Consider the following 26,374-nt stretch of genomic DNA (forward strand, 5'->3'; position numbering starts at 1 on the left):
CTCCCTGTTACCTAAGAATCAAATCTATCATCTCACAGAGCACATAGTCCTGAGGCCCCTTTCACGAACACATGCTTGGTTTTGGACATACTAATTGCAAGATGCCTGGTTAGCCAGGCAGACAGAGCTCCAGGAATTCTTGGATAGGTATGCTTTTGCTGTGTTAATGCTATCATTAGACTTGATTGCCTTTAAATGCAAGTTTTATGTTACTTAGCTGAGGGTAATATGTTCTAGTTTCTCATTTAGCCGTTTTATACTTTTTCTCAATGTATACCTGCTTCTTTTAAAAATGGTTGCTGGTAGTGTGGTTGATAGACATTTGCTCCAACGGCAACTGCTCATTGCTTTTATATTTAAATTATTGGACTTTAATTAATTTAAAGGTATTCAAATAGTACTCGTTATTTAATTTGTTGTTTAAAAGGTCCCCTGTCCCTTCTCTATTAATATTTTAATATTTTCTTTGTTTTTTGACTTACATGATTTAATGCTTCAAAAATGTAAATATCTCCTCCTTCCCCCCTACCACACATATGTATTTGAAAACAAATAGAGAAAAGAATAGAGTGTATTTCTGGAATACCAATAATATTTCACATACATTTTAAATTAAAAAATTGCTTTGAAATACGTAAGCCAAACAACACCACTCCTTCTGCACACAAAGTTCTTCTGCAACAGCCAGCACCCAAGGCTCCCAATCATTCTTGTTTCCGGGTGTTTATGCCCCCTTGTACTCCGTCCCCGTGATGAATAGGACTGAGCTATAAAACGGATAGGATGGTGCAGAAATGTCAGCTCGACTCCCGATGCTGTATTGCAAAAGGCAGTGAAGCTTCCACCTTCTTTGGGTGACACTTCCTTTGAGACATAGTTTCTCCAGCTCAGCGCTATTTACAACCTGGGCTGAAAAACTCTGAGCTGTGAGTCACCTGCGCATTGTCGGACTCTCGGCCGCTACCAGTAGATGCTTATAGCAATCCCACCCAAGTTGCAGCAACCAAAAATTCCAGCCATTACCAAATGTTCCCTGGGGCACAAAAACCCCCCCGGGGGAAAGCCGGTTGCCATATGGTAAAGACACTCAAATGGCCCCTGGGGATGTCCACGTGGCAAGGAACGGAAGCCTCCTGCCACCAACCAGGCCTTACTCATTCGGCACGTGAGCCATTCTTCAAGTGGATACACCAACACCAAGCAAGCTTTCAAATGACTGCAACCCCAGCTGATAACTTGACCACAACCACATGAGAGCCTCTTGGCTGGAGCCACCCAGGGAAGCTGCACCCTAATTCCTGAGCCACAGAAGCTGTGCGAGATAAGTTTATTGTCTGAAGCCACTAACTTTGGGGTATTTTGTTGGGCAGCAGTAACTATTCTATTCTCTACAAAAGAAGTGTAGCCAATGTATGTTAAGTTCTTACATGATTCCAAAGAGCTTTTTACCAGGATCTCATTGTGACTCCTGGGAAAATATTTGTTTCTCATTTTTCAACCATAATTTGTGAATGCATTTCATGAATCTCCCTCAGTTTTATTTATTCACCAAATTTACAGACCTAGATGTCATTCCTTTTTACTTTTTCTTTCCTTCTTGTTTAATACTTCCTCCTTTCTTTTTAGCACTTCTAACTTAGCTTTTGAGACGTTAATTTCACACTAACTCTCTATTTAACCTCCCCTTTTTATTTTCACGATGTTTAAAAAATACATTGGGGAAATAGTTTCTGTATATTTACTTAGAAGAACGCCATATGAGAAGACCCTCAGCTTACAAGACCAAATGAAAACCCACTCAAAGAAATTCTGCAGAGGAAATTTTTTGAACAATATTTGAAAAGAGGAAGAATGGGAGGAATATAAGTATCAACAATAACATTTGATGAGAGAGGTTATATCATGAGCCACTATAAAATGTATGGTGTTTCAGATTCAACCTCTACAGGGTCCTGGAAAGCTTCAAATGCCTAATAATAATGGTTATGTTGTCTTCTGGTGTTCATTGCATCTAGATGATTGCTATTAACTTTTAAAATAATTAACAGTTCTTCCACCAAGAGGCAAACAGAAAGCACAGAGCAGTAGGATTTGATGTTAATAATCATAACAGTTCTTCTTAATAACCTCTAAATATAATTCTCCAAAACCTTTTAAAAACTCATTGAAGAATTTAGAGTTGGTCACTCCATGCACAAGAAGAAGAAAATGTTTTCTTGGCACCTTAAATTTATAATTCAAAACGTTTGTTCCTATTGTTTTCCTGTTAGTTCTACTTGAAGATGTGAAAAACATTAATCAATGACTATCAAATGATGGAATGGATTTACAATAAAGCAAAGTAGGAGCTCTCAGAGCAATACAATTTTACAAAATAAATTCTAAGAAAACAGAAGCCATACTGATCATTTCTACTACCTCTCTATGCTGGGGATGGCACGTCTAACTGGACCTGAATGTACAAAATGAGCACCCCAACTTCTCTGACTCTACAAAATGAATTAATATCAAAAGGATAGCAGGACTACATAAACACCACCAAAACAAATGAGTGTACTTTCTGTCCCACTGAGGTCACAAAAAAGGAGAGGTAAATATATCACATGGAGGTCTCCATTCACAGTGGAAAGATACTCATGAAACGAACTAGTTGATACCAAAACAGAATGAACAAAATCAAATACTTCGGAAGAAACTTAGAGGGCTACTAAAAAAGTCCTTTTCAAAAGATATCTACGTTTCTTTCAGGGGTTGAAATTTTTCTAGATCTTAGGAAAAGTTTGGTCTAGTTATAAGCAGATAGACCATCTTTAGCTAGCCAACCTGGGAGAAAAGGGGAGGAGAAATAGAAGACATCATCATACATAAGTCATTTATACTAACTCTAATCAGTTAAAGACCTCATTTCCAATGATCACATACATGCATGCATAGGTTCTAATGGGCACAAATCCCTAATTCCTTAACCCATTATGACTGACTAATGACAGTTATGACAGTTAATTGGTGCATTGTGTGTATTTGGAAGACTTGAGTAAGGGCCAATCTGTCTAAGGCATAGAACCTTGGGGGAGGATGCACACGCATGTGGTATGTGTGTGCGTGTGTGTGTGTAATGAATTTGAAGGTAGAGACGCAAAGCAAGAAGTTAAAGACTAAGGCATGCCCTATTATTACTGACCATAACAATCAAACTGCTGCATTTCACTGTATTGTATTAGTTGTTTTCTTGAATTTGTTGATGGCAAAGTAACCAAATTTTAAGCAGTTTAAGACAACTGTACTCTTTAAAAGGATCTTTGCAGATAATCTGAGTACTCCCACTCTTTACAGTGTAACTTTCTTTGGGGTAGGTATTGGTATATGACTTGTTTTAACCACCCATATATGCCTTGAACACAAAAGATACTAAATATTAATTACACAGATAGTTAAAATTAATCAATGACTGACTTGAAATATTCTAAGTTTTTTCTATTGTTTTTTCATAAAACATTTTTAAGATTCCTTACATCTACACACAATACAACTGTCACGCTAATAGTGAATGACACAACAGGGGCATATGATATGCACTACAATAATGTATCCCTCCACATTCAAATGTCTTCAGATGAATTCTCACCACTGGAATCACATAGTTCTTCCCAGGCCAGAGCGCTGCTCCCTTTCTGTCTTGCTTTCTCCTTAGAGTTGAACATTTCACATCTCTGAGACTCGCTGCTTTCTACTCAAAGATGTCAGCTAACACAGCTATTGTCAAGAACTCCTTAGCGACAGGCTGCCTATTCATTTAACTTGAAACTTTACTAGGCTGGTACATCCAAACTACAACTTTCTTCACTCCGTTCACTGCAGACAGGGAAAGAATGACAGTCATTGAAGATAAAGGGTAAAAAGTCCAGAGATAAGTAAAAATAAAATTTGAATGCAAAACTCATTTTTCTCACTCCCACTTGCTTTAACCCAGACTGATTCTCACCCTTCAGATTAAGAGCAGTATTAGCAATTTTCCTTTCTGAATATAGAATTAGAAGAGTTGTCCCATCTGCCCTGGTCTCACTTTTTTTTTTCTTCCTCATGTGGTAGGTTTATTCTTTAATTTGTTCCAAAAGCATCTTTTAAGCATTATTCCCAACAGTGCTAGTTATAGGAGAGAAGGAATTTATATTCCAGTTGCTGAAGTGAAATGATAAAACAGTTTAGGGGTATGTAAGTTGTTAGGAAATTCTAATACTTAAAGAAATACATTGTGATTAATCTAAAAGAGTGTCATGAAGGAAGTTCTTTGGAAAAAAATGTATTCCATTTAGTCTGAATAATTTAGACTGAATTCTTTGTCACAAATCTGATTGATTCACCCATCTAGAACTGGGATTTGTATTTTGGAGCTAAGATTTATTTAAATGCAATTTAATTTAATTAATTAATTTTATTTATTTATTTATTTATTTATTTATTTATAATTATATATATAATTATATATATAATATATAATTTATTTATTTATTTTATTTAAATAAGATTTATTTAAATGCAAAAAGATTTATTTAAAGATTAATTTAAATGCAATTCTCAGAACTTTTCATAAGGTTATAATTTCCTTATTCAGTGGATCCTCAACACTCTTTCTGAAAAGTCTGAAAACGCAAAGAAGTATCAAGGGCACGAGCCCCTAGAACATTAAGTCATACAAAATTTGCTATATGGGATTAGATGATTTTTAGTAGAAATAAAGATTATTCATTAAAAGCAATTATGTTCCAATTAGGATTGACTTAAAGTGTTTTTTTCTTTCTTCTCTTACAATTGAACTGTTAGAGAGTGAATAAAAGAAAAAAACATAGTGTATGTCTAATTGAATACGGAAATGATGAGATTTTTACCTGGGCCCTTCTCCCTACTCTGAAAGAAATGCTGATTTTTGTAATCCTACTTGGTCAGGAAAAGAGCTAGTTTTCAAAGAAGAAATAAGTGGTGATAGCCCTATGCATTATGTGTTATGTAAATATTTTGGGGGAGTAAAATATTGCAGAACATATAAAAGCACATACAGTAAGTTTAGTAATCTAAATACTAATAAAATTTTAAAGTAATTTGAATACTTTTATATCTGTTCATTTTAATGCTGGTTTTCTAACACCATTCACTTCACTCCCGGAATCTCAACTTGACAAGTTACAAAGCATCCTCATATATTTTGTCTTATTTTAGTCTCACAGCAAGAGCGTGAGATGTCACCAATCCTATTTCACAGATAAGGAAATGGGTTAGAGATATTCAAAGATTTGCCAATAGTCACAACTTTAGTAAACCTGGGAAGACTTGGACCCAAGCCATTGGGGTTTAAGCCTAGGCAATTATTCAGAGATGCCTCTCTGTCACCTAAATGTCAACAGAGAAGGAAGATTATTAAGCAATAACTTCTTTGAAAAATCAAACTAACAACTGAAATCTTGTAATTTCCTCTAAATTCTTAAGAAATTTTTATACTCCACTATGATGGGGGACCACCTAGAACTCAGTTTGGGCAGTATTAGGCTGGACCCTTTCAAAATGTTTCTAATACCAAGTCATGAAATAGTTTAACAAAATAGCAACAAGTAAATTCTAAATGTATTCATATATCTAAAGTATATGGTCAAAGAATAAGTATTCCAAGTAAATGCTATAAACATACTCCACATCTGACTTGACCTATTTTGTTTCAACATAAAACATGCCAATTTATATATACTCAATTTATATACTTACATACAGTCATTTAGAGAGGAAATAAAATTGCAAGAAACAAAGGAGAGGATGCGAAAGACCTTTAGACCACCTACTGGCTTGACCAAAGGCTATGAATCCATCCCAGGTTTATTTCAAATGAGTTGTGTCAAAGGTCACCCACAGACCATTTTATAGTGATTTATAGCTGATGTCTGCAAATTTCCTTTTATTTTAATGATAACCTCAACAAAGTCATTAAGGCATTCTTTGTCTTCACTGCGACCAGGAGGGAACTGATGTCCTTAAGGGTTGATGACTATTTATACAGAATGTCTGATAAGGCTGGTTTTTATGTTGAGCCCTGGAGACAGAATAATTTTTTCTCCACATGTTGAAGATGCTTAGCTTGATTATATATTCTGCCCATCGTTGTTATAATATTAAATTCAAGGTATAGGCCAAAGAAAATTCAATAAAGATGAAAAGGCTTAGAATTGAGCATCCGGTAAGAGTCTGATTTTAATTATAATGATCTCAAATTTGTATTAAAGCTCTCACAATATAATGATTCTTAAGTGTCACATTGAGTTAAGCATGTCATGAGACATGAGGAATTGCGAGACTGATTTATCAGATATTCATTTAAGAAAGAGTCAATTAATAAAATTAATGTGTAGTGAAACTCAGCTGTAATGCCTCATGTTTAATTTTCTCCAACCTGTAACATTAAAAAAAAACATATTTCACAGTCTAGATGGCATAAAAATTTTATATACCAACTATAATGATAACATTACATAAAAGTATCATATCTTTTAGATTGAACTAAGGAGAAAGAATGAGTGTATTTGCCTTGCCCTTATTTGGAGTGTTGCTTTGGGTCATTATTTGCCAAATGAAATTAATCTGCATTTCTGATTCTTGCAGAATATATATGTATATGTGTGTATAATATAATATAAACAAATACATGAGAATGTATAGGGGGTATATTTCTGTGCCATGTTTGAGCTAGATTGCTTGGCATAAAAGAGAAGCAGAGGAAGACAATCTTACAAAAATAAGATAGGAAAAATAATTTTCCCTCCTAAAACTTCATTTGAGCTATCAGTTAAACAATATAACAAAACTAGCCAATATTGGTATAAGTCTGTGCCTTTCATTTTGGCATCTACTTAAGTCTTCAGCATATGTAAGGGAAACCATTCATTTGAAGATGTGTTTCTACTAAACAAATTCATAAAGCCAATGTACAAACCAGATTGCCAGTTAAATTATTTGTACCTGTTTAGAATAGTGTTGAATTTTTTAAGGCAAACTTTTTCTAACTTCAAGATAACTGAAAAAGTAATTTTCACAATCTGAACCAGGGCAAAAAGAAGTGAATAGTGCTTCATTCTAACTACAGGCAGGACTGACAAATTATGCGTGCTTCCCTACAGATAGTATCTTTCCTATGATAGGAGAGTGTATCTCAACTAGACTGACAGGCAAATCTTACTTTTAGGTTCCATAGTCTTTCTGTGCACATGGTCTTTCTGCATAGTACAATGGCACTGAGTGTTTCATTTTTCATAGGTATGATCACATTCTAGCTCATGCTGTATTGAGATTATCCTCCAATGATCCAAGCCATTGACCTTTGGTGAATCCACCTAAGTGAGGGGTCCCAATCTCAGGCATATGTTTGAACATAATATTTTGGCTTACTTCCACAGACAGTTTACTAATCTGTTTTTTTTTTTAACAGAACTAGAATAACAGTCACATGTCAAGTATTATGTGTGGTGCTAAGGATGAATTACATATAATCCTTACCCTGAAGGGACTCACAGTCATACATGGGAAGACAAGCACACTCAAGTGTTATAAGGATCCTGTGATGCTGTCCAAGGAATATGCATCTGCGCAATGGAATCATGTGTGATGAAGGAGCCAATTCTACACAGAGGTGATAGTGGGGACAGAACTTACCGAGTAGGTGCAAGACAAGAGGGAAAGTGGGAAAATCAGGCGAAAGCAACCCAGACAGGAAGGGAGGCACAAACATAGGCAGAAAGAGGTGAACTAATATGACACATGAGGAAGTGATTTTCTTTGGAGCACAAATTTCTGGGATTGGGAAAAAAATCAGAAATATTAAATTAGGCTAGTGAGGTATGTGGGGCCAGATCACAGAATGCCATGGTAAAAACACTGGGCTTCATCCATTAGACACTTTACATTTTTAGACACTGTACAATATCTTTATATTTTCAATCTTAAGCTCACTCTCCTTCTCCAAGAGATGCATTACAGTCCGGCTATTTCTTCCATTAAAATTCAAATGAAATCCAACACTCTACTCTTTCATTCATACATGTCTTGGCACAGGCTGTTTCATTCTCCTTCAAAAACTTTCTAAATGGCTCCTTTTCTGCAAGTATTTCCTTTAACCTCCTACTTCTCCTCAAGTTGTGCTGTGAACTTTTTTCCTTACATCCATATTATTCTTTGACCAGTATTTTAATTTGTTGGTTAGTTTTCTGTCTTCCCCATTCTACTGTATAAGGAGTTAATTACTGCTCTTTTCTGTTCTACCACAGTGTCCAGCATATTATAGGTGCTCAAAACATTTACTGACTAAACCTCAATAAATGTTGTCTGACATCTTCTAAAAGTGATTCTAGAAACCTCATCTAGGAATAACATAGTTATTAGGTAATTTTTTAAAAATGACATAAAGTAGTGAGGAAACATATAAACTTGTTTCAAGCAAAATATAAAATCTATTGCTAGAAAAATGTTTTTCCAAAGGAAGACATTCTCATGTCTCCTTTTCCAGTAGAAGATACCTCATCTAGAATAAATAACATTTTATTAGCCACATTTGAAGTGGCTCATGTGTTTTTCAAAACAGAATTCAAACATTTTGAAAGAATATTAAAAAATTTTAAAAACATTTATTTTTTGTCTTGTCAAATGCTTTATTTTATATGCCCAGAATTCTAGAAAGTAATATGACCACATCAAAGACCCAAAAGTTCATATGACAATAGCTAAAATACTTATCACTGAATTAAAAAACATCCTCATAAACACACATTCTCTTAACATCAAGTAATATGACCACATCAAAGACCCAAAAGTTCATATAACAATAGCTAAAAAACTTATCACTGAATTAAAAAAAATCTTCATAAATACACATTCTCTTAACATCAGTTTAAATTCATACTATTAAGATAGAGTTGCCTAGTACAAACATTTAATTTACTAAACGTTTATTGAGTGCATATTATGGGCCAGCCACTTAAGTTCAATGGATAAAAGAAGTGTATCTAATATGATCAATCTTGCAGAATTGATCTTTCCTTCACATAGTTTGTTGCAAGTTCATAAATTATAGTCCCAGATATAACAGATCAGAATTCTAGCTCACTGAACCTCTATGAATGCTAATAGAAAAAGACACCCCAAACCAAATCAAACAAAAATTACCCAGAATTTCTCTGAAAACTGAATCAGAACCATTACTTTTTAGATAATAGACAGCACTATTTGCATGAAAACTGGCACTAAAAATTCCATTAGTTGACCCAAAATTCTTGTCTTGCTCTGTATTTATATAAGGTTGACCTGAATATTGAACTCCTGCTGATTTAAAATGAAACTTTGATCCTCAAAAGAGTTACTCAGAGAAGTACAGAAAACACAAATCTGTACCTATTTAGGGACGTTCCTATTGCTGTGGTAATGCTTTTATACATTCTTCACCACCACTCCTTTTTCTTATGTTATTTTAAGTGCTACTGGAAACACCACAAAAGAAAAATTTTTGCAGTATTTCATCCTTTCTATTTTTGGTCTCAATTTCTTTTTTTCCTATTTATGAAATATCTACACTGCCAAAAGTCATCAAAATTGCACAACAGATCATAACAGCTCAAATTACATAACACACTAGGAGAAATACAATCCCTTGGTTATTGAAAGGCTCAATTTAAATGAAAGTCTCCTACAGAATCTCAACACTGATATTTGGTCTTGAGAAGACCTACAACAGAGATGTAATAAAAAATGTTTTATAATTTTATGAAAATGTAAGGTTCTTAGTCTTTTCTGGTATTGACAATTTTAGGGGAAAGAAATTTGTCTATTTGAGTATACATTTTTTTCCTTCGTATTCTTTTGGTAATATAAAATGAAAATTCTGGTCTTTATTTTTTCTAAATTCGGAAATCTGACCTTTATCCTTTTGAGAAACCAAAAGTCACAAAGGATATTTTTTTAAAACCATTGTGTTCTGATTCAATAGAATCAGCTAGTCCATAATTGGAAGTACAAGTGCTAAAAGCTGTGGGATTTTACAGTTTTAAGTTCTTCAGCTCACAAGGAGTGTGTAATTCTAAGAAGTATTCAACTGTATTATATATAAGAAAGTCCAGGACTAGGAAAGGGGCACGTTCTTCTCAGGAGAACTTTAGCACACCTTGGGATTCAGGTTAAGGGAAACTGCTAACTGTCATGATTTTTAGACTCTTGCATGTAAAGGCATGCTGCTTTCTAAGCAGCAGATAAACAAATTCTTCACAATATTCATATTCTGAGCCATTAGAAATGTACTTCTCAAATTTAATATTTATAAGATTAAAATTTTAGTAAGGAAAATTCCTATATCAGTATAGAAAAATTTCAAATATACTTTCATGTAAAAAGAAACTATACAACTATTCCCTATTTCCAAAAAGAAAAAAAGCTGTTCTATTTTTCTCCCATGTGCTAATGTGTGTTCTATGTTCTTAAACTTTAAAATATGTGAGATAAAGGATATGTGCTTGCAAATTCCTCTGATCACATTAAGCAGTCCCTAAACACAATGTGAATTACACTACTCACTGTGCATCTGTTGAATACTTTTTTTCATATTTAATACTAATCAAGTCATACAACTAAGAATGACTATGTTCTTTAGTTGATTATTAGAAGTAATGAGAAACTGTATGAGTGATCATGGAGAATTTCATTATCTTATACATTTTTGGACAGTCTCTGGATTAAAACTGTCTCTATAATTCACTTCTATATTGCATGTGCATGAGAAAGGGGAAAATAGGGAATACAAAAAGAATCTCACTTTTATCATATAATTATAATAAAACAGGTATATCAACAGAACTTAGTATATAGACTTAATATCAGTAAAATAAAACTTTAAGGGCCTTATGAACAGACATGCCTAAATAAATCATGTTCTTTTACAAAAAGAATAGTGTTTTCATTATTTATTTATAGAAGTTTATTCATATTATTATATAAATTTTAGAGAAACTTTGTAGAAGGGTTTTGTTTTTGAAAGTGGGGGGCATTGCATGTTTATATAACAAGAAGTGTGACTTTAATAAATCTCATAACTGGAGAGGAAAGGGGAGGTGGGAGAAGGAGAGATGGAGAAAAGGAGACAGACCCGAAGGAGGGATTTTGAAACAAAGTAGCACTCTCAAAAATACTTGATTTGTGAGATTACAGGTTTATCCCAATAATGAAAATGATACTATTTATAATTTTAAAACTTTACTATTATAGTTTTTTTAAGATTGTAGCAAACTTCTCTGATTTTTTTTTTTTTAGAGAGCTAAAAGTCTGTTGCACTTGGCAGATCTGTTGCAATCACACTGGGTTATAAAGTTTTGGGTAAAAACCAAAAACTAAAGGCCCAAATATCAAAAGTAAAAATCAGATTAATTAGAAATTAGGGTCTGTTTTCTTCTTTGGCTTATTAACCTGCTCAAACGACATTAAAAAAAGAGTTCCAAAACTCTTATAAGCACTACTTAATAGCAATTATAATTGTTTAAGGTGAATAATTTAAGTTTAAATCAATACTCTTGTGTTAATGTAAGTACCAAAATATCACTCCAAAATCTCAATACGGATGGCAACAGGTACGACCAATTGTGTATGCTTTCTTATATTACTAATAAAAATATCCTGATAAAGTGAATCTGAAGAGAACCTAGGAAATATTCTTGGTTAAACCCACACTCTTAGCACTTATTTGTTGTTGCTCTTAACAGGCCAACTACGACTCTTTCTGTTAGTATCCCTCAATATATCCCTCCCTACATGCTGTGTGCTCCATGAGGATGAGATGCCCACAGTGCTGGCCAGCCTTCAGGGACTGGGATGCTGCCTGACGTGTCACAGGCAGTTAGTCTACATCTGTGGAATTAATGTGTCTTGTCTTCCAACGGCAAGGTCCAGGATATGCCATTAAGGCTCAAATTCCAGAGTGTTTCCAGGCAGGGATTGTAGAGATACTTAAAATATTAATTAATTGGTCCAAGGGATAAAGGACAAAAAAATTCCTTTGCCTCAAAGGTATAATACTTTACAAAAGGAAGACAATAAGCAGGTAATTGCAACAGTTAATAAGTGGTGTGGCAAATGGAAAATACATCATGTCACTTTAAAAATGAATGCAGTTAGAATATAATTCAAATTCCTTAACATGAAAAGTCTTACGTGATGGGGTCTCTCTTACCCAGCCTCCTTCCTGATCATCGTTCATGTTCACAGCATCCTAGCTACCTTGTCCTGTGTTCTAAACCTTGAATCTGTCAGCCTCACTCACACATTAGGGTCTGGCAGTTGCTGCTCCTCCTGTTTGGAACATCTTTTCCTCACACCTTTGTAGATACTCTCCTTCTCCTGATGTAGGTGTCAGAGAGGGCTTCCCAACAGCTCTGTCTCAAGAAGATTCCAGTGCTTACCCCCTGGGAACTCTACCTTTTTTCATGCCTTATTTCCTTCATAACACTTACCAATACATGAAACTTTCTATTTAATTGCTCAGTTGGTCTCTTCCCTTAAGGCTGCAAAATCTTGAGACAAACTCTTCTGTTCTTAGCTACAGTAACTCTAGTTCCACTGCCTTGAACTGAACTTGGCAAATGGCAGGCGTGAATTAGAATGTGTTGAATCAATAATGATAGATGTAAGCACAGGGTGCTACAGAACACTAAAAGGCACAGTTGTTTGAAGAATGAGAAAGGACAGAGTTAAGAGACAAAAACCAGTTCCACATGAGAGTGTCTGGGCTCCTGATTAAGGCCACAATTGAAGTCAGAATAACTTTCTCTAATGTGTGTGAATACATTTCCTTTTTTGCTTAATCTATTTTGGGTTGGGCTTTCTATTACTCACAGCTGAAAAAGTACAAGTACACCTGTCATTCACAGGAACCACTAGCTGGAATCCTGGGAAGACTGATCACATTGTGACATCTAGAGTTACTCTGCATAAAATAACGCCTGCTCATGGAGTGGTGGGAAAGTGGCCTCGTGACCCGATTACTGTGTGCCAGACTGAAGACTTCTGGGTTTCTTTCTTACTTAAGCTTCTGTAATTCTATAAATAAAACGTCTGATACATTTTATTAAATAAATGCAACTTCTGATTATTTTGGATTTTTAACTTGGCTGTCTTTCTTCGACTTGGAGTGTTACAATTTCTGTAATTTTTGACTCTTACATCTACATCTGCTTAGTTATCTGTTGTTGTCATGCCACACTCCATTTTGTCATGTTTTAAAAATACTGTAGCATGCTTTGTTCTCTGTGGGGAAAAATCTATTGATAAAATCTAACAAATCAATATGCATATGAAGGAGAGCAACGTTTGTCACCCCAAAGTGTGTCTCCTTGGCATGGGCTTTATTTTAGGTTGGCAATTTTCAAGGAACAACAGACACAGGAGAAGCTCTGAAAACTGAGAAGTTAGCATTTTGTAAGGGACATTTCCGTTGATTAGGGAAAAGAGGATTTCCTTAATTTCCAGGGTGTTTCCCCTGCAGTACCAGAAAGAGAGGGGTGACTCAGTCTCTAGAAACTCCTTTCAGTGAAAAGGCTAGGACTTAAATCTGCAGAGCAACTTTATCCTTGTTTACCGTTTCTTGGTAACCTCCCATAACTGACCTCCTGCCCCAACATCTTTTGTCTGTAAGTGAAGATGGTACGTAAGATGACTGCTTCATCCATTTCAGGGGGTTACTAGGTTTTCCTGGGTCTCTCCCATAAATACAGGCAATGTAGATGTTGTTAAGCTTTGTTTCTTTTTTTTCCTATTAATCTATCTTCTATCAGTTCAATTACTAGATCAGCCAAAGAACCTAGAAAGAAGGAAGGGAAAAGTCTTCTGCCTTTCCTGTTTTGGTGCTCTGGATGGGACCTTCTCTGGCTGGACACAGCTTGCCCAGGGCCACTGCAGCTGAGAGATCCTGGGACCTCTGACCAAAAGCCAGCAGAAGGTAAGAATTCTTACCGTGTCAGTCTCCCAGATCCCTGCCTACGGGGTCCAGTGAAAGCAAGAGTGGTGTGAATCCTTTTTTCTTCCTTTTCTAGATGCAGATTAGCTGGAGAAAATATTTCTGGAAGTAGTTCCATGGGTATAGAGACTTTGGTACCCAAAGATTTGTTTTGAGTACTATTGATTTTTATTGATCCTTTTCTTCCCTGAAGATGGTCCCTGTTTCTCTTTGTCTCTGTCCTGTAGTTCATCATAAGGAGGAACATCATAGGGTAGAACCCAGGCATAGGGGTCCCTATAAGCTTGTTGTTCTAGCTGGCCTCACAAACTGATGAGTTCACAGTGCTCACCAGACTGGTGTATGTTTAAGGCAAACTTTGTTGTGGTGAATGTGCACATGAGATAAAGACTGTTGCTAAGGGACATCTTGGTACCACGAAATTGGTGGACACAGATTAAGAACGAACCAGCTGTTAGAGTGCTCACTACCCAACCCAAAGACTCCGTGTTAGGATGTGCTGGTCACGGAATGATTAGACCCACCGACCTCAAGAAAATTCTCAAGCAACAAGATAAAATTAGAGAGCTATCATCCTAAACAGTTGTATTATTGGTACTTAGAGAAAGACCAGATACAAAGAAGTATAATGGCTGGTCTTAGGGACTGCCTGACAGGACAGAAGAACAGGAATTAGAACAAAAATTAAAATCCACCATCTAATATAAATTCCTCCTTGTTACCCTCTTACATACCCTTGATTCCCAACTCCCTGGCCCTGGCCCTAGCAGACCTCTGGATTTCTCGGCCCCTGGTCTAAACACTGCCTCTCAAGATCCAGCCCTACCATCTCAGCAAATTCCCTTAGATAGCAAAACTCCAACTTTCCCAGAAAACCCCTTGTGCCCAAGAGCCTGTTTTGACTTCTCCGTCTTTGCAAGATTTACAGAGAGCACTCCCCCTGATCTCTAAGCCTTGGGTACAAAGATTACTCATGTACATATTAGCCCTCACTGTGCTGTCCATTACAGTTCCTCCCGCTTCCCTGGGCTCTGAAATCAGGTTCTGCCAGCTTCCGGCCGTCCTACGCCATGCTCTTTGTGGATGCATCCAGAACCTCCCCACCCCAAAGAATTCTCATCTCTTGGATGGTAAAACATAGAAATATTTTGATTTACATCTTAATGGTCAATTTTCCTCCTGATATAAGAAGGCAAATTCAAAATAGTGTGGCTAAGTAGGCAAATCAACCTCTACATGGTATTATGGCAAAGACAACCCAATTCTTTCAAGACAGCTTGCAGGAATGCATGACTGAGTGCAACTCAAAATCCACTCAGACCTTTTTTATCTGTCTACACACATTTGCAGATATTGTAAAAGATCAGGGCATTGGAAACAGAACTGTTGCACTTAAGTAAATGAAAACTTTAAATAGTAATTACTCTAGATTTCTGATAATAGGCAAATATGCAAATATGCCCCAAACCCCTTGGAGGAAACATGGGTACTTTCTCTGGGTGTCTGTGATATAGACTTTTCTACCCCCACCTTCTCTAGGACCTATGAGCTATTTTTGAAATGCAAATTTTAGGGAGATATTTCTCATGAATAGAAAAACAAGAAAAGGGAGGTATTTGGAAATTTGGCAAAAGAAGAAAAATCTTAGGTCTCTTCTCCACAAATATTAACAAAAAGCTTTAGCCATCTGAGCAGGAGAACCCAACTTGCTCCACCTGCCAAAACAAAATTTGGATCCAACTGCTTTTATATAAACTAGTGAGTTCAGCATGACTAAAATTTTTAAATGAGAGCTATAAAATCTGGTTGTGTCTCTCTGTATGTTTATGTGTGTCTATATATATGCATGGTATAGATGTGTGATATTTTTCTACCTCCCAATGGCGTTGCCAAAATTAATTTGTGAAGAGTGCTATTTAATTGACTTAAAATTAAGCACTTACAAATTAAGTATTCTGAAAGTTCTCAGAAATATAACAGAAGCTAACTCAAATGCTTTTCAGGTTCAAATGATCTGGAAATATATTTTGTATCAAAGCTAGTTAAGTTTGTTGGTTTAAAGAAAATAGACATGCCTTTAGAATTACCAGCATTACATATAATTCTATTCTGCATGGGTTGACTAGTCAAATAAGTTCATGTTATCACTTGAAAGATTTGACAAGAAAAATAGAATGGGATAATGGCTGACTTTATCTAAGCCCTCATGAAGTTTTTGTGAGTAGTCTAAACATAATTGTTCAGAGCAATTAATTTAGGTAGATGTAAGTGGTTATGAATTCTTACGTAAACTTTTTAGCACTAATTGTATTTTATGGAATGTGTACTTAAAAACAGCTTCCCAAATCTTTTTTGGTAACTTGAAATTTTACAGTTTGCTAAGTTATGTTAAATAATGAAGATTTATTGAATATTTAAATAAGATAAAATAATGAAACATTAATTACTGAACATAGGTTCATGTATGTAGTTTTGGCTTCCATTGCAGAGAAATTAAAGATAACTTTGGGTCTATAGTAAACATGTCTTATATCATATTACAAGGGGGAGTGTACTATGAAGAAGAATATGCTTTTAGAAATTATGAAGTTTATTAATAAATTTGCCAATCTAAAAAAATACTAGGTGTAACAGACAATTCACAGTTGCTTACTAGTTTTCCCTAGAAATTAAAATTTCTAAGTATTAAGAATTCTAATACATGAGATTAAAGCTTTTAGAAATAAGAGAAACAACTCTGTATGCAAGGAAAGTAGAATGTGTTTTGGGGTAAAAAAAGTATGAGGTATAGAGATGCATATTTTAAATGGAAAGACAGTAAATTTGTTCCAAAGTAAAACTGGTGATTTCAAAATGGGAAAGGGGAAAGTAAAGGACAAATTAAATAGAAAGTTGGAAAGAGAGAAATAAGTTTGCCTTGTGTAATCAAGCTGGTTAAAATTGAATAATTATAAGGGTTTTAAAAATATGTTAGTAGTGCATTTACATAAAACTAAAAGATTTGTTTCATCTGCTAAAAGGACAAAGTTTTCCTGGACTATTGGTCTGCTTCTGGTAAGAGATTTTGAAAGGTTTTCTTTTAACCTTTTAAGTAATCTGCCTAGAAAACAAATATTTTATGTTTTATTAAAATGATATCTATGTTTGTTATCATCAGGTCTTGAATTACTTAGGGAAACTGAATCTTAATAGTAAGAGAACTGGTTTTGCTCACAACTGTGTAACCTTCTATTTTTGCTTTTGAAGACTTTTACTGTCACTTTGATTAAATGGGTAATTATTATTTCATAATGATCTGTGATCCTATTTAGTCAAGTGTCCAAACCTTTTGAATTTTTACAAAATTCTCAAAATCAACTTCTAAATTAAGTCTTTTTGATCTTTTTTTTCTTATAAATGAGAGATGTTACAATAATTAGGGTTTATCATGTTTAATTATGTGGAAAGTATTGACAAAAGAGTGATGTTAAACCTTATTAGATTATATTTGTATGGATACATGTTATTAATATAAGTATTCTAGAAATTATATGAAACTCCTAAAAATTTGGTATGTCCTGGTATGAACTCTCATCAGATCAATAATAATTAATTACACAGCCCTGAATGAACCAAAATGATTAGAATGATTTTTATGATATTTTGTTTGAAACATTGCTGATTTTCTTAATGCTTTGTTTTTCCACATTTAAGGAAAACTTTTTCTCTCTTCTTTCAAGCTACCTATGCCTTAGAGCAATCTGGTAAGATATACCTCTGTGAACCATGATGAAACATTTATCTTTTCTCCCTACCTGATCCCTTCAGAATTCAGAAACTCATATTTTCACAGCAATATAGTTATTTGCATGAGTTCCATTAGAATCTGTTCTTGTAACAGGACACAACAGGAAAAGTTTGACTGGAATGTCATTATTTGAGAGATAGATATACACATAGACTCAGATATAACCAAAAAGCCTACGGAAATAAGGATGACTTTATGGAGACAACAAAATCCCTTAGAAAAACAGCCCAAGTAAGTACCTTGCTTACAGGGTTCCCAGCAGCCATACCAGGCGACTAAAGAAGGTAACTTCCTGGCAGATACAAGAACCTCAAGGTATTCTGGGGACCTTGAGAAGAGAGGAATTCACACAAATCTGTAGGTGTGCAGGTGAGTCTGATGGAAAATCTTTGGCTTGACTTCCTGGCTTTGAGAGGCTTTTAGAAGTCCAATCGGATATTTTTAAATGAAAAGTTCCAGTAAAGCTGATTTAAAAGAAATCTATTCTTGCTGCACTTACGTAAATAATAATCAGGCCAAGGTTATTAAGACTCAAATTATGTTGCAAACAAACATATTTTACTATGATTATCTTTGGTAAAAATGGGGGTGATTGTAGAGGGAAAAAATATGCTTTGGTAGAGACTATAATACTTGTCCGGGTGTCAGATTCTTAGTGCTCTTAATTCTAATTATGCTAATTATCTTTGAGGTTTTGCTTTCTACCTGTAAACTGGACTGGATTTTGAATTCTCTGAGTTTCCTCGTATCTGGCTACAAATCTCCAAACTAACATTTCCAATTGTCTGCCAGCTTTTGCCTTGGAATCACTGAAAATAAAACTGCCCTTACTCCTGAAACTTGGAAACTGAAGCTAGATGGCTTGATATAAACATCAGAGAAATCACCACCACAGACCCACAATAGCCCATGTTTAGACAATCTTCATGCCTGTTGTGGTGTGGGCCACTCAAGGGATCACCAGGGACATTTAAACTACAAATCAAGAAAATCTGTCAGATTGCCACTTTCTGTCCCCTCTCTTTGTCTAAAGATGCTTCAACCCTAACATTTAGAAATCTTGACTGGCTGCCCACTGAGCTCAGAAACTGGTTTATAATTTGGCCTAATCAATAAACTTGTTTTCCCATTGTTTCCATAGAAATGCCTTATTAAATGCTTGATTTCTTGTACAATACAGGCCTCATTTTGGGACCCATGCCCCCCCACCCCCCTGCAAGACTGCTTCCTAAAATGAGACACAACTGTTTAACTGAACTGACCCATTCTCAAGATTGAGACTGGTTCAATGAGATATGTGTCTCTTTGGCATGGGGTTTATTTTAGGCTGGCTATTTTTAAGAAACAACACACACAGGTGAAGCTCTGAACATGGAGTAGAAGCTACCCTTTTGTAAGAGACACTTCCGTTGATTAGGAAGGACTTCCCTCATCTCCAGGGTGTTTCCTCTGCTGTACCTGGAAGAGGGGGATATGACTCAGTCTCTAGGAACCCTATTCAATGGAGAAGACATGGACTTACATCTGCAACAAGCTTACCCCTGCTCGCTGTGCTTTCCCGGGTAACGTCCCATAAGTGACTCCCACCCCTCAACATCATCTTTTGTCTGCAGGTGAAATGGTATTGAAGGTGACTGCTTCAGCTACTTCAGGGTGCTGCTCAGTTTTCCTGGGTCTCTCCCACACATACAGGGAGCATACATGTGATTAAAGTTTTGTGGGGTTTTTTGTCCTGTTAATTTGTCTTACATCAATTCAATTATTAGGTCAGCTAAAGAGCCAAGAATGGAGGAAGGGAAAACTGCTGCCCTACATTCCATCCATCCAAATAAAACATTAGTATTTGTACTTTTAAAAACCTGTCTACCTTGGTGCATTTCAGTGACACTGACCAATAAAATTCTTCCTATTTTATGAATAAGAAAGAGGTGTGAGCAGAGTAATTAAATAAAAAGTTTCACATCTGAAGTTCAGAGTAGTCTTCCAGGTTTCAAGTCTCGATTCTCTATTCAAATGTTTCCACTCACAGGGGGTGCCAAGGGATCAGTAATCAACAGCTCACATGAGGCGCTCATCACTTACTTAGGATAAAAAATAAAGGGTTTTAACAGATTTGAAGTATGTTTTAGGAGGCCAAAACTATAAATGCTTCCCTACATGGAGAGAGAACTACAGAAGGATGGTTGCAGAGAAGAGGTGTACTTCTGCTTTCTTAGTCTCTGAGGTCATCATGACTTAGCATTTTTAGCTGTGATGCTCACTGAGGTTGTACTAGATACTTCTACAGAGACATCCTTTCACATTGTTCTGTATTTTTTTCTTGCCTGTACTATTTAGCTTTTAAGATTAAAATGCTTAAATACACAGCTTTTTGGACAGTGAATCTGCTTTTAGTTGGAGCTATTTTAGAGGGCAACTTCCACTTAAAAGATGTAAGTCTTTGTGGATCTTCCTGTGTCTGCAGATGCTCAACACCCGTGTGTGTTCCCCACGGTCTGCATTATTAAAAAGCTTTGACATGGCTCATCAGAGTTGGCTGCTGTGTTCCAGACAGTTTTCTGTCAAAACAAAATCAGTCTACTGGGGAACACAGGCCAGACCAGTTGAATTCAAAGGATATTATCTAAATCCCTCTGTATATTTTGCCCTTTTTTTTCTTTAAATGCCAAGATGATAACTAGTCTATATCTTTGTTTCATAATTTTTATTGTTTTTATGTTACAAATGTGACCAATCCCCCTCCTCTTTCTGAGTCATAAGAATATATCACCAAATGACCTATTTGGACATTTAATACCCCAGTGCTCAGAAAAGCCTGTTTAAGTACCGAGCTGTTTGAGATTCCTGTCAACCGAATACAGATGAAAAGCAAAGGAGGAGGCTCATCACAGGGGTTCTGTGGATAACACTTCATTAAACGTATTCCAGTTTAGCAACATGAGACCACAAAAAGAAAACTATTTTATTTAAAATGACAGGGCAACTATGTTATATGCACTGTACATATGTCCACCCAGGAAGTGCTGATAATGATAATGAGTACATCTACAGTTTAACTCTATGGGGTGATTCTTCTTAAATGAATTCACTTCTCGAGTATGCCACATCCATATTACATCTCAAAGGCTCACAAAATTGTTATTTTACAGAGACTGAAATATGGCAAAGAGAGGGTTGTTCAACAGCTATTTAACAAAGCCCAAAGTGTCGGCACAGGGCAAAGTATTAGGGAAATTCTAACAATTAGTTGATATGCCAGACAGTGTTTAAAGCATAACAGAAAATGGCCAGTCTTGCACTTGGTTATCATTAGCTGAGGAGGATATCCCTTTCTGTTCTGAATTTTTAGAAATGAAATCTACAAAAGTCCCAGGTCCAACAGTTTCAGGATGGATCAGTGATTGTATTTGATCTTAGATACATAGATTAATGACAGCTCCCCTTTTATTAATACTATTTAAGCACAGTGTATTACTTAGAGAAATGATATTTGAGACTAGTTCTAGCCCTGTGTAGCAATCACTATTGAGATCTTGACCTGAAAACCTCTCAGAATAAGTAAAAAAATAGTAGTATTCTAGGAACTTTTGTACACTGGAAGTTTTTTATATATTGGAAACTACATCCCTACAACTACCATTACTCAAAAGTTTTCATGGCCAGAGAAAACGTGAAAAACTTCAGATGAAGTTATAATGAGTGGTGCCTTTTGGACTTTTCACCATGGAAACAATCCTGTGAAGGCCTTAGCACTCCCCACTACATTTAAAACTCAGGAAATCTCTTTGATATCTTGTGCTTGATCTTTAAAGAATGTGTCATATCATAACAGTAAGAATAATGTTTTTATAAATAGGGTTGTTGGGGGTTTAACTTGGTGGTTATATTGTGTGCGCACTTTTTTATTCAACCTGTCCTCCCAACTGGCATTATAGAACCCTGTCTCAAAGTTAGCAAAAAAAAAAAAAAAGAACCTTGATTTCCCCAATCTCCTGTTAGAATGAATTTCCAATTAAGATGAATCATGATTATCCTCTGATTTCTCATACTCTCAACATATTGCTAAATAATCTGTGTATTTGTGTACCCCAGTTTGTGACTCATAGTATGAAACTAAAAAATTCTACCCTGCAGATCAGCTGTATTGATAAAATGCTTACTTGCTAGCATAAAACTATGTGATTGGCACCATCACAGCAAAAAATAGGTGCCCTTTTAGGAGTCACTGGCACTGCAGACATTTCTAACATAAGTACCTGGCTACCAAATCAGAAAGGATCGTCCTTACTGTGCCTATGAAAGAGGATCTGATAACAGTTTAGTTCCATTTCTTGCTTCTGAATTTGAAGCAAAATATTTTTAAGGACATTGCAGTTGAAACACTCTGACTGTGTCTGGTCAGCTAGCTAGAGCTGTTTCTGGCTTGTTGCAAAAATATTTCTTTTCCCTGTCATAACTCACAGGTGCTACTGCTGAGCAAATGGGAACATTGCTGCCAGAAGAATTTGAAAGGAACAACAGAAAATTGATTCAGCCTATCTATGCGCTCCTGTCATTGAGAGAGACACAACTGTGACCGGGTTATAACTAGAGTCACAGCAAGGGTAAAATAAAAGCACCCAGAAATTCTCCCTTGTCATCAGCTTTTCAAACTACTTGTGGCTGCTGCAGGCAACATATAAGTTTTTGTCAAATACCAAGAGACGCTGAGTGGGATTTACAAGTTGCCCTTTTAATTTTCCCAAGAGGTGGCTACTTTGGCAAAACACTTATAAAACATGAAGTTCAGTTGCTTAGCACATCTATGACATATGAGGGTTTCTTGATTACCTGGAATTATAAATTGGTTCATACCAAGAGTTGTAAGTGAAAAAGTAAAAAATACTCTTCCTCCTAAGATGAGTATTTTAAGGCTGATAATGATTTTATTATTTTCAAAAGAAATAATTCATGCAAAACAATTGTTATTAAGACATCAATCACTAGCACAAAGGAAAGGCTATCTAGGTTTTTAAAAGACTGTAAAAAATAATGCAGAAAACCACTTAAGTGAAGAAATATGTGGTGCAATAATGCAAGTCACCAAATATATTGTACCTATTCAGTGGCAGAATGTTAAATGATAAATAAGTCACCTTAAATATTTGTTAAGGAATATAACCAGATTCAGAGCAGCAATACTATATATGCGATTCATGGACCAACACTGCTGCACAATACCTTAACGAAGTAAGTCTCCTTAATTTGAAAAGTAGAAATATTTCTAAAGTTTCCTTTCTACAGGATCCCTTGTGCACAGAAGTTCAAGATTTCACACTTCTATCCAATATTATTTACCAATATTTAGCCATTAACTCGTTTGTGAAGACACATATACTAGGAAAATTAACCAATGACAATATGTCAGTCATTACTGAAAACGGTCCACAGACAGTAAATTCAAAGACATCAGACTCAATAAGCCACGCTACCCATGTTCTTCAGTGCCGATTTTGAAGAGACCAGATTGCTTTTCGGGTGTTCAGATTTACAGAACACAATTCCTGTTTGCAGTGTTTAGAAGTCCACTGTGAGTCCTCTAAAGGTTTCTTTATCATTTAATATTATAAATAATTATGTTCCTAGGCGGCAGTTCAAAGCTCAGCACAGTACTCATACAACACCACAGGCAGGTCAGATGACCTTTCTCCAATTCTCTTCTCTTTGCTGCTGAGGACAGACAAAGTGATATGTCTGTCATACGCCATTACCATTAGAACAGAATCTTGTTCTTTTATTACAACTGAACTCCGCCAGATTTCTCAGCAGGAATGCTAAGTGAAATCAATGACTTGGATTTCCAGGCTGAGCTTGGAGGTCACAGCCACTCTATCATTTCTCAGCATTCTCCTTTCTCGTGCGCGCACACTCTCCCCAAGCCTCCAACTGGCACACAGCAGATTGAAAACAGCATGCATCAGAGGACTCATGCTGTACAATTTTACAGTCTTTTGGAGCCCCCTCCTTTTGAATCCCCCTTCCATTTTTTTGCAAATTGCAAATAAGTTTTGTTTGTGTCCTTCTCTAGAGTTGTGAGGCAAAGGCACACCCAGGAAGAAGAGCATGCTATAAAACCCAGGGGGAATGGCTGATTTTTGACAGCTGCCAATAAGATCATTTTCCTAACATCATCACCTGGATGTGGTTAATGATTCCACTGTTCCAAACAATAAATGTACTCTCAACGTAAACCATCAGTTTGGTTATGTCAGGGAAGTAGGCAGACAACACAAAGCCCTTAAGTAAGATAATCCTATTTTATATTAAGATAGACATGAAAGTTCACCAATTAAGCATGCAGAAAATACCCCCAAGACACTAAGAATTGATTGTTTACAAATATAAATATGACAATACATGATAGCTATTATATATAAGTAAAATGCCTTTGTGAAGTCATAATGTTTATTATGCTATCTATAAATGTCAATTTCAGACTACTGAGAAGCTCAATTCATGTATTGAAATTGGACCTCTTTATTTACTGTTGGTGGAATTGTTTTGGCCACATTCCTCATTAAAATGACAATGGCAATATTTATTGTTCTATTTTTAACCCACTAAACTTAACTGCTGAGCTAAAATGCAAGCATGTTTAAGACATCTTTTCTGGCAATAACAGTGGCTGTAGACAGTATGCTAGAGGACACAGAGCTAGGAAAGGAGATGTTTTTATTAAACCATGTTATGACCTAAAAGGGATACTTTACTATTAGTTAAGCTTTTTATGTATTTTACAATATGCATTTTACAATAGTTGCAAATGGGAAGGACTACAATGTCCATAGTTCTGTTAAACTTTACATGATAGGAAATTCAGGAAGGCTAATTTGTAAAAAGTAACTGAAGTCTGAAGATAAAATAAAAATATTTTAAAATTCTGTATAATCAATAACAGGAGCATAATCTGATTTTTTCACCAATATTAAATTAATGCAGGTATATGAAAAGATAGGATGTAGCAGAATTTTAACATTACTGAAATAATCAGTCTGCCTTGCACCAGACTGTCCAGGGGTTCTATGAATGCCCAGAGCCATCTAATTCATAAAGAAGGGACCTAACCTTGGCAAGACAGACCTTCAGTCACTTTGGCATTTGCCATGGTTTCCTAAAAAAGTATCATCGTAGCAACTGCTCAATAAACATTTCAATGGATGAATGAATGAATGAATAGGTGCATAAAATGGATGAGGTTGACAGACATCACAAGCTTAATGATTATTGAGTAAGTGATGTAGGGAGAAGATTAAAAAGCTATTCTGAGGGTAACAGAAAAAACCCAATTAGTCATTTACAAATAAACTACATACTCTAAAATCAAAATATGAAATGTCCTAATGCAAAGCATCATTATGAAACATGGTGTGAAATCACACTAATAAACCAAAGGGAAAATACACAATAATACCTCACAGTTATCTGTGTGTGACAGACTATGCTGCTATAGCTATTTATGTCACTCAGAGTTAGCCTGTGCATATAATACTCTAAAAATACTGGGCCCTGGAAACACCCAATATCACTGCTTTAAAATTTTTATTCAACAAATGTCATAATTAGTACCAAGGATTAAAAACTATGTTCTACTGTGACTATAAAGAAAAGCAGTCCAGGCCTTAGCTATACCAATTAAGCATAGAACATGCGATGTCCATTATGCAGATGAAATAGAACTTCAAAGCATGTACAATATTTTGCACTATCTGTACAGCAATATCTGTCCATATTGCTGGTGAATCATGGTTTAAGGTCCTTGTCCAGGTTAAGTTATGGTTATCTCTTAATAACAGGGAAAAGGACTTGGGAGTTCGGGGAAGATGAAGGCTAGAGTGTACATTCCCACTCGATCCCCTCTATTTCCCAATTCACACTGGGAATCAATACATTAACTGTGAAAGGTGTACCAGAGAAGGATTTAAAAAAAATAATTCTTGGATATTTTTCTCTTTCAATATTTAAATTTTTTTCTTTGTGTATTTTTTCAACTGCTGTGACTGCTCTTACCCTTTTACTCTTTAGACATTTCAACATGGCATTTGTGAAATGGAGAACAGAAACAATTTTCAGCAAAAGACAAAACATTGTCATTTTAGGGGGCTACATTAACTATGTCAATTTTTTGCTTAACATTTTCTAACAGAGAATAAGTGTGGTTATTTCCTTGAGTGATCTCAAGAAAAACTACTTTACAGTTACTTTTCTTACTTCTTTCATGGAAAGTTTAGTTTATTCATATATCATCATCCAGGTAAGATCTTAACAAACACACAAAAAATTTCAGATTGATTTTTCTGCTTTTCTCTTCTAAGCCAAAGTATAAACTATTTGGACCCCCCCCCACCCCAGTCCTTTTCCATGTTCTCTCAAGAAATGTTTCCTTAGCAGTCTTACTTCTATCACTTTTAGTATCTTTATCTTTTTATATGAAAATATCACTGGATGCAAGATATATCTAAAATTATATCTATATTGTACCATGTTATAATAGTTATGGATATTTAAGTAAAAGATTTTCTGTATGCTGT

At 35.5% G+C, this 26,374-nt stretch overlaps 1 protein-coding gene across 18 annotated transcripts in view; it reads right to left on the minus strand.

The window, feature by feature from the left end:
• The window catches only part of SOX5 (SRY-box transcription factor 5), a 931,123-nt gene that overhangs the window by 47,529 nt on the left and 857,220 nt on the right, over positions 1-26,374 (minus strand). The gene's annotated exons all lie outside the window — the stretch shown is intronic.

The sequence above is a fragment of the Manis pentadactyla genome, chromosome 14 (assembly GCF_030020395.1).
Source record: "Manis pentadactyla isolate mManPen7 chromosome 14, mManPen7.hap1, whole genome shotgun sequence".
Lineage (NCBI taxonomy): Eukaryota > Metazoa > Chordata > Mammalia > Pholidota > Manidae > Manis > Manis pentadactyla.